Raw genomic sequence first — 12,785 nt, 5'->3', positions numbered from 1 at the left:
AAGCAACGGGACGAGTTCTGGTCACATACTCCCTCAAAATGACATCCTGGCCTTCTTCTGGAACTCCCTCCCCTCTCAGACTCTCAAGGTTTCCTCCAGCGTGTCGGTTCCCACAGAGCAGACCTTTGGTCTGAGACCTGACAGTCCAGATGCCACGCATGCTGCCGCGTGGCGGCGGTGTCGCGGCTTGGGACAAGAGGAGGCCCCACGGTGCGGGCTGGGGCGCCAGGCACCGCGGGCGGGCGCTGAGGGTGGGGGTGACCCCCACCCCCGGCCGCCGCCGCGCTCCCAGAAAGGGGACAGAACAAGAGGCAAAAAAAAAAAAAAAAAAAAAGCAGCAGCCTGTGGCACCCGGTATTCCCAGGCGGTCTCCCATCCAAGTACTAACCAGGCCCGACCCTGCTTAGCTTCCGAGACCAGACGAGATCGGGGGCGTTCAGGGTGGTGTGGCCCTAGACGGCGGCGGAGGGCGCCCCTGCCCCGCTCGAGAAGCCGAGCCTCTCTGGGCTTCCCCGCCGCCGCCTCCCGCCCCAGGCCCCGCGCCGGGCCGGGCCGGTTGAGTTCGCCGGGACGGGGGTGATGGGCGGGGCGGGGCGGGGCGGGGGGCTGTCTCTCTATACACACACACACACACTCACACTCACTCACACTCACACAAGATGCGCCTCCACGGCTGGACTCGCCAAGGTGGAGCCCTCCCAGCCCCCCTCGTCTCCTCGCCCGGCCTCCTTCACCTACCCGCTGCCCACCCCCAGCGCGTCGCTGCCTGCCGCTGACTGCGCACGCGCGGGACGCTCGCCCTTTGACTCCAGCCAGGGGCCGCCCTCCCCCACAACCCCTTTCAGCTGCGCCCCCCCCCTCGCCCTGTGGGTGGGCTGCCGCCTATTCCCCCGGGCCAGGGCTGGGGCACAGCCAGTGTATGGGGCGTCTCTCTCTGGGGATGTGTCCCATGGGTGGGGTGGGGTGGCGTGGTTTGGGGGGCGCTGAAGAAATCAGTCCCCTCCATCTCCTACCTCTGGAAAACGCCCAAGCCCGTGGAGAACTGCCGGCACCGCTTCGTGGGGGCCGGGACCCTCCTCCGTGTCCTCCTGTGGCCCAGTCCAAGGGGCCTGGGCCTGGCCGGGGCTGCATTGGACCCCGACCACCCTGGCGTGTGGACTCGCTAAAAATCGGCCATTAGATATTGGATTCCAGCTTCCTGGAGGTCATTTCACTAATGAGTGCACCGGAAAGAGTTTCCTAATCCATCTGTGAGGGTGGCAACTGAAAGAGAATTTTAAAGCTGACAGAATAGGCGAGGGAAGGCATAGGAGATTTCCACACCCAGCAAGGAAGCCTTTCCCGAAATGGAAGAAAGAAACGAGCAAACAGAGACACCGGTAGCCCGCCCGGAAAAGAGTCTGCCCCTTAGAGAAAGCACCCTGACCAGGTTCACCCGTGGGTGGGTGGCGAGCTAGCGGCATTCAGAAGAGCGAGGCCCGCAGTCTGTGCGGAAGACACCTGCGCTCGGGTGTGTGTGGCGGCGCGATTCACAAGCAGCTCTAGACGTTAAACCAAGGAGAAGCCAGGGAGTTCCCAACGCCCCAGGTGTCCTCAGCCCACGACTGGCTGCTGTGGGAATGCGAAGCCCGGCTCCTTGTCTCAGAGCGGGGTTCCCAGGAGGATCAGGCTGAAGCTGGGACTTGGCCTCAAAGTGTCCCCTCGCACGGCCACCCCCTTCCCCTTCCTGCTCCTCTACTCCTGGTGCCCCTCCGTCCAGGGGCCAGACCTTAAAGAGTCACCGCAAGAGAATCCTGGTCCCAAAGGAGCCTTCTGGGGGACCGGTGCTGAGAGAGGTTGTGGGCATGGCCCGCTGGGGCTCTGCCCGACCCAGGGCTGAGAGATGCCACCTCCCAGCTCTGGGTCCCTGCAGGAAGTGTTGGCAAGCACAGGGCCGGTCCTCCAAAGGCCCAGGTGCAGGGAGCCCAGGCCAAGCAGCCTGTGGAAGAAGCCACTTGCCGTGCCACCCCGGGAACAGGACTGCAGGCCCGGGCCCTTCCCACCTCCTCCTCCTCCTCCTCCTCTTCCTCCTCCCCCCCGGCCCCCCCCCACAGGGCACAGGGCTCAGAGACACCTCAGACTCTTGCTACCCAAAGTGCAAAGGGCATCAGTTGCTCCTCCAACCCCCCCGCCCAGCAGACCACGTTGTCCAGCCAGCCCCCGGGCCTCCCTGGGGTGCCCAGCACAAAAGTGCAGACACCCACCGGACCCTCAATCTCAGTTTTCGGATGTTTTTGCCACTCTAAGGACCCGCAGGCCAGCTGGGCCTTCGGGCAGGACAGAGAGCCCCGGAATCCGACGTGGAGAGCTGCGTGTACGTCCCCATCAGGAGGCGGTCCCCACCTCCGCGGCTCTCCCCTTGCGGGGAGCGGCAGCCCAGCCGGCAGCCGCAGGGCCTCAGGGAAGACACCAGGCTGGGCCCCCGCGGCACAGCGGGGGCACGTCCCCCGCACTCACGCGACTTAGGGACGGCTGCTGGAGACTGCTGCGGCCACCCTGCTGCCGGGTTTCTGGAGGGCTTCCTGGAAGCAGCGTCCACACCAAGCCCTTGGAAGGCCCAGGCGACGGAGGAGCCGGTCAGGCAGGGGCCGAGGACGGTGAGAGGCCGGGCGGGCGGGAAGGAGCATGTCAGGCAGGGGCAGAGGACGGTGACAGGCCGGGCGGGGAGGAGCCGGTCAGGCGGGGGCCCAGGACAGTGACGGGCCTGGCCGGGGAGGAGTGCGTCAGGCAGGGGCAGAGGAGACGGGGGCTGGGTAAGGGTTAGGGTGACAGTTAGGGCACAATTCACAATCGCAAAGACGTGGAAGCGACCCGAGTGCCCATCCATCCAGGAGTGCATCAATAAAATGTGGCGCGTGGACACCACGGAGTGCCATTCGGCTGTGAGGAGCAGCGGTGAGGGGGCGCCTCTCGTGTTCTCCTGGCCAGAGCTGGAACCCGTTCCAGTAAGCCAGGTAGCCCAAGAATGGACACACGAGCACCACGTGAGCGCGCTCACCAGCAAATTGGTACGAACGGATGGACGCCTAAGTGGACAGAGAGGAATCACCTTCATCGGGTGGGTGTCGGGCGGGTGGGGGGAGGGGAGGGGCATACACATCCATTAGGCATGGGGTGGGTGCGCACCGACTGGGGGATGGGCGCACTTGAAGCTCTGACCCGAGGGGGGAGGCTTGGAGAGGGCAAGGCACCCGACCTTAACATTGGTACCCCCACAATACGCTGGAACAACATGAGAGGTATATGAATAAGAACACAGGGGGGGCCGGGCGCGGTGGCTCACGCCTGTAATCCTAGCTCTCTGGGAGGCCGAGGCGGGCGGATTGCTCCAGGTCAGGAGTTCGAAACCAGCCTGAGCAAGAGCGAGACCCCGTCTCCACTAAAAATAGAGAGAAATTAATTGGCCAACTAATATATATAGAAAAACACAGCCGGGCGTGGTGGTGCATGCCTGTAGTCCCAACTACTCGGGAGGCTGAGGCAGCAGGATTGCTTGAGCCCGGAGATTGAGGTTGCTGTGAGCTAGGCTGACGCCATGGCACTCACTCTAGCCTGGGCAGCAAAACGAGACTCTGTCTCAAAAAAAAAAAAAAAAAAAAAGAACACAGGGGGGAGGGGGGCACGGGCAACACATGTCACCTGAATACTTGTACTCCCATCATCTGCTTGAAGAGAGAGAGAAAAGAAAATGCAATCCTAGAGGTAAGAGACACTTTTTAAAAATAATGAATCCGAAGAGAAAAGTAAAAGGAGGCCTGTGGAGCAGGTCTGGGTGTGACTCCGGATCCCCCAACATCAGGTGCCACCACCAAAGATTCCTGCGTGTAGCCCATAGAACCCCAAAAGCAACGGGACGAGTTCTGGTCACATACTCCCTCAAAATGACATCCTGGCCTTCTTCTGGAACTCCCTCCCCTCTCAGACTCTCAAGGTTTCCTCCAGCGTGTCGGTTCCCACAGAGCAGACCTTTGGTCTGAGACCTGACAGTCCAGATGCCACGCATGCTGCCGCGTGGCGGTGGTGTCGCGGCTTGGGACAAGAGGAGGCCCCACGGTGCGGGCTAGGGCGCCAGGCACCGCGGGCGGGCGCTGAGGGTGGGGGTGACCCCCACCCCCAGCCGCCGCCGCGCTCCCAGAAAGGGGACAGAACAAGAGGCAAAAAAAAAAAAAAAAAAAAAAAGCAGCAGCCTGTGGCACCCGGTATTCCCAGGCGGTCTCCCATCCAAGTACTAACCAGGCCCGACCCTGCTTAGCTTCCGAGACCAGACGAGATCGGGGGCGTTCAGGGTGGTGTGGCCCTAGACGGCGGCGGAGGGCGCCCCTGCCCCGCTCGAGAAGCCGAGCCTCTCTGGGCTTCCCCGCCGCCACCTCCCACCCCAGGCCCCGCGCCGGGCCGGGCCGGTTGAGTTCGCCGGGACGGGGGTGATGGGCGGGGCGGGGCGGGGCGGGGCGGGGGGCTGTCTCTCTATACACACACACACACACTCACACTCACTCACACTCACACAAGATGCGCCTCCACGGCTGGACTCGCCAAGGTGGAGCCCTCCCAGCCCCCCTCGTCTCCTCGCCCGGCCTCCTTCACCTACCCGCTGCCCACCCCCAGCGCGTCGCTGCCTGCCGCTGACTGCGCACGCGCGGGACGCTCGCCCTTTGACCCCAGCCAGGGGCCGCCCTCCCCCACAACCCCTTTCAGCTGCGCCCCCCCCTCGCCCTGTGGGTGGGCTGCCGCCTATTCCCCCGGGCCAGGGCTGGGGCACAGCCAGTGTATGGGGCGTCTCTCTCTGGGGATGTGTCCCATGGGTGGGGTGGGGTGGCGTGGTTTGGGGGGCGCTGAAGAAATCAGTCCCCTCCATCTCCTACCTCTGGAAAACGCCCAAGCCCGTGGAGAACTGCCGGCACCGCTTCGTGGGGGCCGGGACCCTCCTCCGTGTCCTCCTGTGGCCCAGTCCAAGGGGCCTGGGCCTGGCCGGGGCTGCATTGGACCCCGACCACCCTGGCGTGTGGACTGGCTAAAAATCGGCCATTAGATATTGGATTCCAGCTTCCTGGAGGTCATTTCACTAATGAGTGCACCGGAAAGAGTTTCCTAATCCATCTGTGAGGGTGGCAACTGAAAGAGAATTTTAAAGCTGACAGAATAGGCGAGGGAAGGCATAGGAGATTTCCACACCCAGCAAGGAAGACTTTCCCGAAATGGAAGGAAGAAACGAGCAAACAGAGACACCGGTAGCCCGCCCGGAAAAGAGTCTGCCCCCGAGAGAAAGCACCCTGACCAGGTTCACCCGTGGGTGGGTGGCGAGCTAGCGGCATTCAGAAGAGCGAGGCCCGCAGTCTGTGCGGAAGACACCTGCGCTCGGGTGTGTGTGGCGGCGCGATTCACAAGCAGCTCTAGACGTTAAACCAAGGAGAAGCCAGGGAGTTCCCAACGCCCCAGGTGTCCTCAGCCCACGACTGGCTGCTGTGGGAATGCGAAGCCCGGCTCCTTGTCTCAGAGCGGGGTTCCCAGGAGGATCAGGCTGAAGCTGGGACTTGGCCTCAAAGTGTCCCCTCGCACGGCCACCCCCTTCCCCTTCCTGCTCCTCTACTCCTGGTGCCCCTCCATCCAGGGGCCAGACCTTAAAGAGTCACCGCAAGAGAATCCTGGTCCCAAAGGAGCCTTCTGGGGGACCGGTGCTGAGAGAGGTTGTGGGCATGGCCCGCTGGGGCTCTGCCCGACCCAGGGCTGAGAGATGCCACCTCCCAGCTCTGGGTCCCTGCAGGAAGTGTTGGCAAGCACAGGGCCGGTCCTCCAAAGGCCCAGGTGCAGGGAGCCCAGGCCAAGCAGCCTGTGGAAGAAGCCACTTGCCGTGCCACCCCGGGAACAGGACTGCAGGCCCCGGCCCTTCCCACCTCCTCCTCCTCCTCCTCCTCCTCCTCCTCCCCCCCGGCCCCCCCCCCACAGGGCACAGGGCTCAGAGACACCTCAGACTCTTGCTACCCAAAGTGCAAAGGGCATCAGTTGCTCCTCCAACCCCCCCGCCCAGCAGACCACGTTGTCCAGCCAGCCCCCGGGCCTCCCTGGGGTGCCCAGCACAAAAGTGCAGACACCCACCGGACCCTCAATCTCAGTTTTCGGATGTTTTTGCCACTCTAAGGACCCGCAGGCCAGCTGGGCCTTCGGGCAGGACAGAGAGCCCCGGAATCCGACGTGGAGAGCTGCGTGTACGTCCCCATCAGGAGGCGGTCCCCACCTCCGCGGCTCTCCCCTTGCGGGGAGCGGCAGCCCAGCCGGCAGCCGCAGGGCCTCAGGGAAGACACCAGGCTGGGCCCCCGCGGCACAGCGGGGGCACGTCCCCCGCACTCACGCGACTTAGGGACGGCTGCTGGAGACTGCTGCGGCCACCCTGCTGCCGGGTTTCTGGAGGGCTTCCTGGAAGCAGCGTCCACACCAAGCCCTTGGAAGGCCCAGGCGACGGAGGAGCCGGTCAGGCAGGGGCCGAGGACGGTGAGAGGCCGGGCGGGCGGGAAGGAGCATGTCAGGCAGGGGCAGAGGACGGTGACAGGCCGGGCGGGGAGGAGCCGGTCAGGCGGGGGCCCAGGACAGTGACGGGCCTGGCCGGGGAGGAGTGCGTCAGGCAGGGGCAGAGGAGACGGGGGCTGGGTAAGGGTTAGGGTGACAGTTAGGGCACAATTCACAATCGCAAAGACGTGGAAGCGACCCGAGTGCCCATCCATCCAGGAGTGCATCAATAAAATGTGGCGCGTGGACACCACGGAGTGCCATTCGGCTGTGAGGAGCAGCGGTGAGGGGGCGCCTCTCGTGTTCTCCTGGCCAGAGCTGGAACCCGTTCCAGTAAGCCAGGTAGCCCAAGAATGGACACACGAGCACCACGTGAGCGCGCTCACCAGCAAATTGGTACGAACGGATGGACGCCTAAGTGGACAGAGAGGAATCACCTTCATCGGGTGGGTGTCGGGCGGGTGGGGGGAGGGGAGGGGCATACACATCCATTAGGCATGGGGTGGGTGCGCACCGACTGGGGGATGGGCGCACTTGAAGCTCTGACCCGAGGGGGGAGGCTTGGAGAGGGCAAGGCACCCGACCTTAACATTGGTACCCCCACAATACGCTGGAACAACATGAGAGGTATATGAATAAGAACACAGGGGGGGCCGGGCGCGGTGGCTCACGCCTGTAATCCTAGCTCTCTGGGAGGCCGAGGCGGGCGGATTGCTCCAGGTCAGGAGTTCGAAACCAGCCTGAGCAAGAGCGAGACCCCGTCTCCACTAAAAATAGAGAGAAATTAATTGGCCAACTAATATATATAGAAAAACACAGCCGGGCGTGGTGGTGCATGCCTGTAGTCCCAACTACTCGGGAGGCTGAGGCAGCAGGATTGCTTGAGCCCGGAGATTGAGGTTGCTGTGAGCTAGGCTGACGCCATGGCACTCACTCTAGCCTGGGCAGCAAAACGAGACTCTGTCTCAAAAAAAAAAAAAAAAAAAAAGAACACAGGGGGGAGGGGGGCACGGGCAACACATGTCACCTGAATACTTGTACTCCCATCATCTGCTTGAAGAGAGAGAGAAAAGAAAATGCAATCCTAGAGGTAAGAGACACTTTTTAAAAATAATGAATCCGAAGAGAAAAGTAAAAGGAGGCCTGTGGAGCAGGTCTGGGTGTGACTCCGGATCCCCCAACATCAGGTGCCACCACCAAAGATTCCTGCGTGTAGCCCATAGAACCCCAAAAGCAACGGGACGAGTTCTGGTCACATACTCCCTCAAAATGACATCCTGGCCTTCTTCTGGAACTCCCTCCCCTCTCAGACTCTCAAGGTTTCCTCCAGCGTGTCGGTTCCCACAGAGCAGACCTTTGGTCTGAGACCTGACAGTCCAGATGCCACGCATGCTGCCGCGTGGCGGTGGTGTCGCGGCTTGGGACAAGAGGAGGCCCCACGGTGCGGGCTAGGGCGCCAGGCACCGCGGGCGGGCGCTGAGGGTGGGGGTGACCCCCACCCCCGGCCGCCGCCGCGCTCCCAGAAAGGGGACAGAACAAGAGGCAAAAAAAAAAAAAAAAAAAAAAAGCAGCAGCCTGTGGCACCCGGTATTCCCAGGCGGTCTCCCATCCAAGTACTAACCAGGCCCGACCCTGCTTAGCTTCCGAGACCAGACGAGATCGGGGGCGTTCAGGGTGGTGTGGCCCTAGACGGCGGCGGAGGGCGCCCCTGCCCCGCTCGAGAAGCCGAGCCTCTCTGGGCTTCCCCGCCGCCACCTCCCACCCCAGGCCCCGCGCCGGGCCGGGCCGGTTGAGTTCGCCGGGACGGGGGTGATGGGCGGGGCGGGGCGGGGCGGGGCGGGGGGCTGTCTCTCTATACACACACACACACACTCACACTCACTCACACTCACACAAGATGCGCCTCCACGGCTGGACTCGCCAAGGTGGAGCCCTCCCAGCCCCCCTCGTCTCCTCGCCCGGCCTCCTTCACCTACCCGCTGCCCACCCCCAGCGCGTCGCTGCCTGCCGCTGACTGCGCACGCGCGGGACGCTCGCCCTTTGACCCCAGCCAGGGGCCGCCCTCCCCCACAACCCCTTTCAGCTGCGCCCCCCCCTCGCCCTGTGGGTGGGCTGCCGCCTATTCCCCCGGGCCAGGGCTGGGGCACAGCCAGTGTATGGGGCGTCTCTCTCTGGGGATGTGTCCCATGGGTGGGGTGGGGTGGCGTGGTTTGGGGGGCGCTGAAGAAATCAGTCCCCTCCATCTCCTACCTCTGGAAAACGCCCAAGCCCGTGGAGAACTGCCGGCACCGCTTCGTGGGGGCCGGGACCCTCCTCCGTGTCCTCCTGTGGCCCAGTCCAAGGGGCCTGGGCCTGGCCGGGGCTGCATTGGACCCCGACCACCCTGGCGTGTGGACTGGCTAAAAATCGGCCATTAGATATTGGATTCCAGCTTCCTGGAGGTCATTTCACTAATGAGTGCACCGGAAAGAGTTTCCTAATCCATCTGTGAGGGTGGCAACTGAAAGAGAATTTTAAAGCTGACAGAATAGGCGAGGGAAGGCATAGGAGATTTCCACACCCAGCAAGGAAGACTTTCCCGAAATGGAAGGAAGAAACGAGCAAACAGAGACACCGGTAGCCCGCCCGGAAAAGAGTCTGCCCCCGAGAGAAAGCACCCTGACCAGGTTCACCCGTGGGTGGGTGGCGAGCTAGCGGCATTCAGAAGAGCGAGGCCCGCAGTCTGTGCGGAAGACACCTGCGCTCGGGTGTGTGTGGCGGCGCGATTCACAAGCAGCTCTAGACGTTAAACCAAGGAGAAGCCAGGGAGTTCCCAACGCCCCAGGTGTCCTCAGCCCACGACTGGCTGCTGTGGGAATGCGAAGCCCGGCTCCTTGTCTCAGAGCGGGGTTCCCAGGAGGATCAGGCTGAAGCTGGGACTTGGCCTCAAAGTGTCCCCTCGCACGGCCACCCCCTTCCCCTTCCTGCTCCTCTACTCCTGGTGCCCCTCCATCCAGGGGCCAGACCTTAAAGAGTCACCGCAAGAGAATCCTGGTCCCAAAGGAGCCTTCTGGGGGACCGGTGCTGAGAGAGGTTGTGGGCATGGCCCGCTGGGGCTCTGCCCGACCCAGGGCTGAGAGATGCCACCTCCCAGCTCTGGGTCCCTGCAGGAAGTGTTGGCAAGCACAGGGCCGGTCCTCCAAAGGCCCAGGTGCAGGGAGCCCAGGCCAAGCAGCCTGTGGAAGAAGCCACTTGCCGTGCCACCCCGGGAACAGGACTGCAGGCCCCGGCCCTTCCCACCTCCTCCTCCTCCTCCTCCTCCTCCTCCTCCCCCCCGGCCCCCCCCCCACAGGGCACAGGGCTCAGAGACACCTCAGACTCTTGCTACCCAAAGTGCAAAGGGCATCAGTTGCTCCTCCAACCCCCCCGCCCAGCAGACCACGTTGTCCAGCCAGCCCCCGGGCCTCCCTGGGGTGCCCAGCACAAAAGTGCAGACACCCACCGGACCCTCAATCTCAGTTTTCGGATGTTTTTGCCACTCTAAGGACCCGCAGGCCAGCTGGGCCTTCGGGCAGGACAGAGAGCCCCGGAATCCGACGTGGAGAGCTGCGTGTACGTCCCCATCAGGAGGCGGTCCCCACCTCCCCGGCTCTCCCCTTGCGGGGAGCGGCAGCCCAGCCGGCAGCCGCAGGGCCTCAGGGAAGACACCAGGCTGGGCCCCCGCGGCACAGCGGGGGCACGTCCCCCGCACTCACGCGACTTAGGGACGGCTGCTGGAGACTGCTGCGGCCACCCTGCTGCCGGGTTTCTGGAGGGCTTCCTGGAAGCAGCGTCCACACCAAGCCCTTGGAAGGCCCAGGCGACGGAGGAGCCGGTCAGGCAGGGGCCGAGGACGGTGAGAGGCCGGGCGGGCGGGAAGGAGCATGTCAGGCAGGGGCAGAGGACGGTGACAGGCCGGGCGGGGAGGAGCCGGTCAGGCGGGGGCCCAGGACAGTGACGGGCCTGGCCGGGGAGGAGTGCGTCAGGCAGGGGCAGAGGAGACGGGGGCTGGGTAAGGGTTAGGGTGACAGTTAGGGCACAATTCACAATCGCAAAGACGTGGAAGCGACCCGAGTGCCCATCCATCCAGGAGTGCATCAATAAAATGTGGCGCGTGGACACCACGGAGTGCCATTCGGCTGTGAGGAGCAGCGGTGAGGGGGCGCCTCTCGTGTTCTCCTGGCCAGAGCTGGAACCCGTTCCAGTAAGCCAGGTAGCCCAAGAATGGACACACGAGCACCACGTGAGCGCGCTCACCAGCAAATTGGTACGAACGGATGGACGCCTAAGTGGACAGAGAGGAATCACCTTCATCGGGTGGGTGTCGGGCGGGTGGGGGGAGGGGAGGGGCATACACATCCATTAGGCATGGGGTGGGTGCGCACCGACTGGGGGATGGGCGCACTTGAAGCTCTGACCCGAGGGGGGAGGCTTGGAGAGGGCAAGGCACCCGACCTTAACATTGGTACCCCCACAATACGCTGGAACAACATGAGAGGTATATGAATAAGAACACAGGGGGGGCCGGGCGCGGTGGCTCACGCCTGTAATCCTAGCTCTCTGGGAGGCCGAGGCGGGCGGATTGCTCCAGGTCAGGAGTTCGAAACCAGCCTGAGCAAGAGCGAGACCCCGTCTCCACTAAAAATAGAGAGAAATTAATTGGCCAACTAATATATATAGAAAAACACAGCCGGGCGTGGTGGTGCATGCCTGTAGTCCCAACTACTCGGGAGGCTGAGGCAGCAGGATTGCTTGAGCCCGGAGATTGAGGTTGCTGTGAGCTAGGCTGACGCCATGGCACTCACTCTAGCCTGGGCAGCAAAACGAGACTCTGTCTCAAAAAAAAAAAAAAAAAAAAGAACACAGGGGGGAGGGGGGCACGGGCAACACATGTCACCTGAATACTTGTACTCCCATCATCTGCTTGAAGAGAGAGAGAAAAGAAAATGCAATCCTAGAGGTAAGAGACACTTTTTAAAAATAATGAATCCGAAGAGAAAAGTAAAAGGAGGCCTGTGGAGCAGGTCTGGGTGTGACTCCGGATCCCCCAACATCAGGTGCCACCACCAAAGATTCCTGCGTGTAGCCCATAGAACCCCAAAAGCAACGGGACGAGTTCTGGTCACATACTCCCTCAAAATGACATCCTGGCCTTCTTCTGGAACTCCCTCCCCTCTCAGACTCTCAAGGTTTCCTCCAGCGTGTCGGTTCCCACAGAGCAGACCTTTGGTCTGAGACCTGACAGTCCAGATGCCACGCATGCTGCCGCGTGGCGGCGGTGTCGCGGCTTGGGACAAGAGGAGGCCCCACGGTGCGGGCTGGGGCGCCAGGCACCGCGGGCGGGCGCTGAGGGTGGGGGTGACCCCCACCCCGGGCCGCCGCCGCGCTCCCAGAAAGGGGACAGAACAAGAGGCAAAAAAAAAAAAAAAAAAAAAAAAAAAAGCAGCAGCCTGTGGCACCCGGTATTCCCAGGCGGTCTCCCATCCAAGAACTAACCAGGCCCGACCCTGCTTAGCTTCCGAGACCAGACGAGATCGGGGGCGTTCAGGGTGGTGTGGCCCTAGACGGCGGCGGAGGGCGCCCCTGCCCCGCTCGAGAAGCCGAGCCTCTCTGGGCTTCCCCGCCGCCGCCTCCCGCCCCAGGCCCCGCGCCGGGCCGGGCCGGTTGAGTTCGCCGGGACGGGGGTGATGGGCGGGGCGGGGCGGGGCGGGGCGGGGGGCTGTCTCTCTATACACACACACACACACTCACACTCACTCACACTCACACAAGATGCGCCTCCACGGCTGGACTCGCCAAGGTGGAGCCCTCCCAGCCCCCCTCGTCTCATCGCCCGGCCTCCTTCACCTACCCGCTGCCCACCCCCAGCGCGTCGCTGCCTGCCGCTGACTGCGCACGCGCGGGACGCTCGCCCTTTGACCCCAGCCAGGGGCCGCCCTCCCCCACAACCCCTTTCAGCTGCGCCCCCCCCCTCGCCCTGTGGGTGGGCTGCCGCCTATTCCCCCGGGCCAGGGCTGGGGCACAGCCAGTGTATGGGGCGTCTCTCTCTGGGGATGTGTCCCATGGGTGGGGTGGGGTGGCGTGGTTTGGGGGGCGCTGAAGAAATCAGTCCCCTCCATCTCCTACCTCTGGAAAACGCCCAAGCCCGTGGAGAACTGCCGGCACCGCTTCGTGGGGGCCGGGACCCTCCTCCGTGTCCTCCTGTGGCCCAGTCCAAGGGGCCTGGG

The 12,785-nt window shown here is 63.3% G+C and overlaps 3 non-coding genes and 1 pseudogene across 3 annotated transcripts; all 4 read right to left on the bottom strand.

The window, feature by feature from the left end:
* Positions 1–339: 339 nt before the first annotated feature.
* On the bottom strand, positions 340–458 carry LOC142872560 (5S ribosomal RNA). Its single transcript, XR_012920817.1, has one exon. It is a non-coding gene; the product is annotated as a 5S ribosomal RNA (ribosomal RNA).
* Positions 459–4,223: 3,765 nt separating this feature from the next.
* Positions 4,224–4,342, bottom strand: LOC142872559 (5S ribosomal RNA). Its single transcript, XR_012920816.1, has one exon. It is a non-coding gene; the product is annotated as a 5S ribosomal RNA (ribosomal RNA).
* Positions 4,343–8,112: 3,770 nt separating this feature from the next.
* Positions 8,113–8,231, bottom strand: LOC142872558 (5S ribosomal RNA). Its single transcript, XR_012920815.1, has one exon. It is a non-coding gene; the product is annotated as a 5S ribosomal RNA (ribosomal RNA).
* Positions 8,232–12,005: 3,774 nt separating this feature from the next.
* LOC142872600 (uncharacterized) lies at positions 12,006–12,124 on the bottom strand (annotated as a pseudogene).
* Positions 12,125–12,785: the final 661 nt, after the last annotated feature.

Source organism: Microcebus murinus, chromosome 8 (genome assembly GCF_040939455.1).
Source record: "Microcebus murinus isolate Inina chromosome 8, M.murinus_Inina_mat1.0, whole genome shotgun sequence".
NCBI lineage: Eukaryota > Metazoa > Chordata > Mammalia > Primates > Cheirogaleidae > Microcebus > Microcebus murinus.
This window is presented reverse-complemented; position numbering and strand designations above follow the sequence as displayed.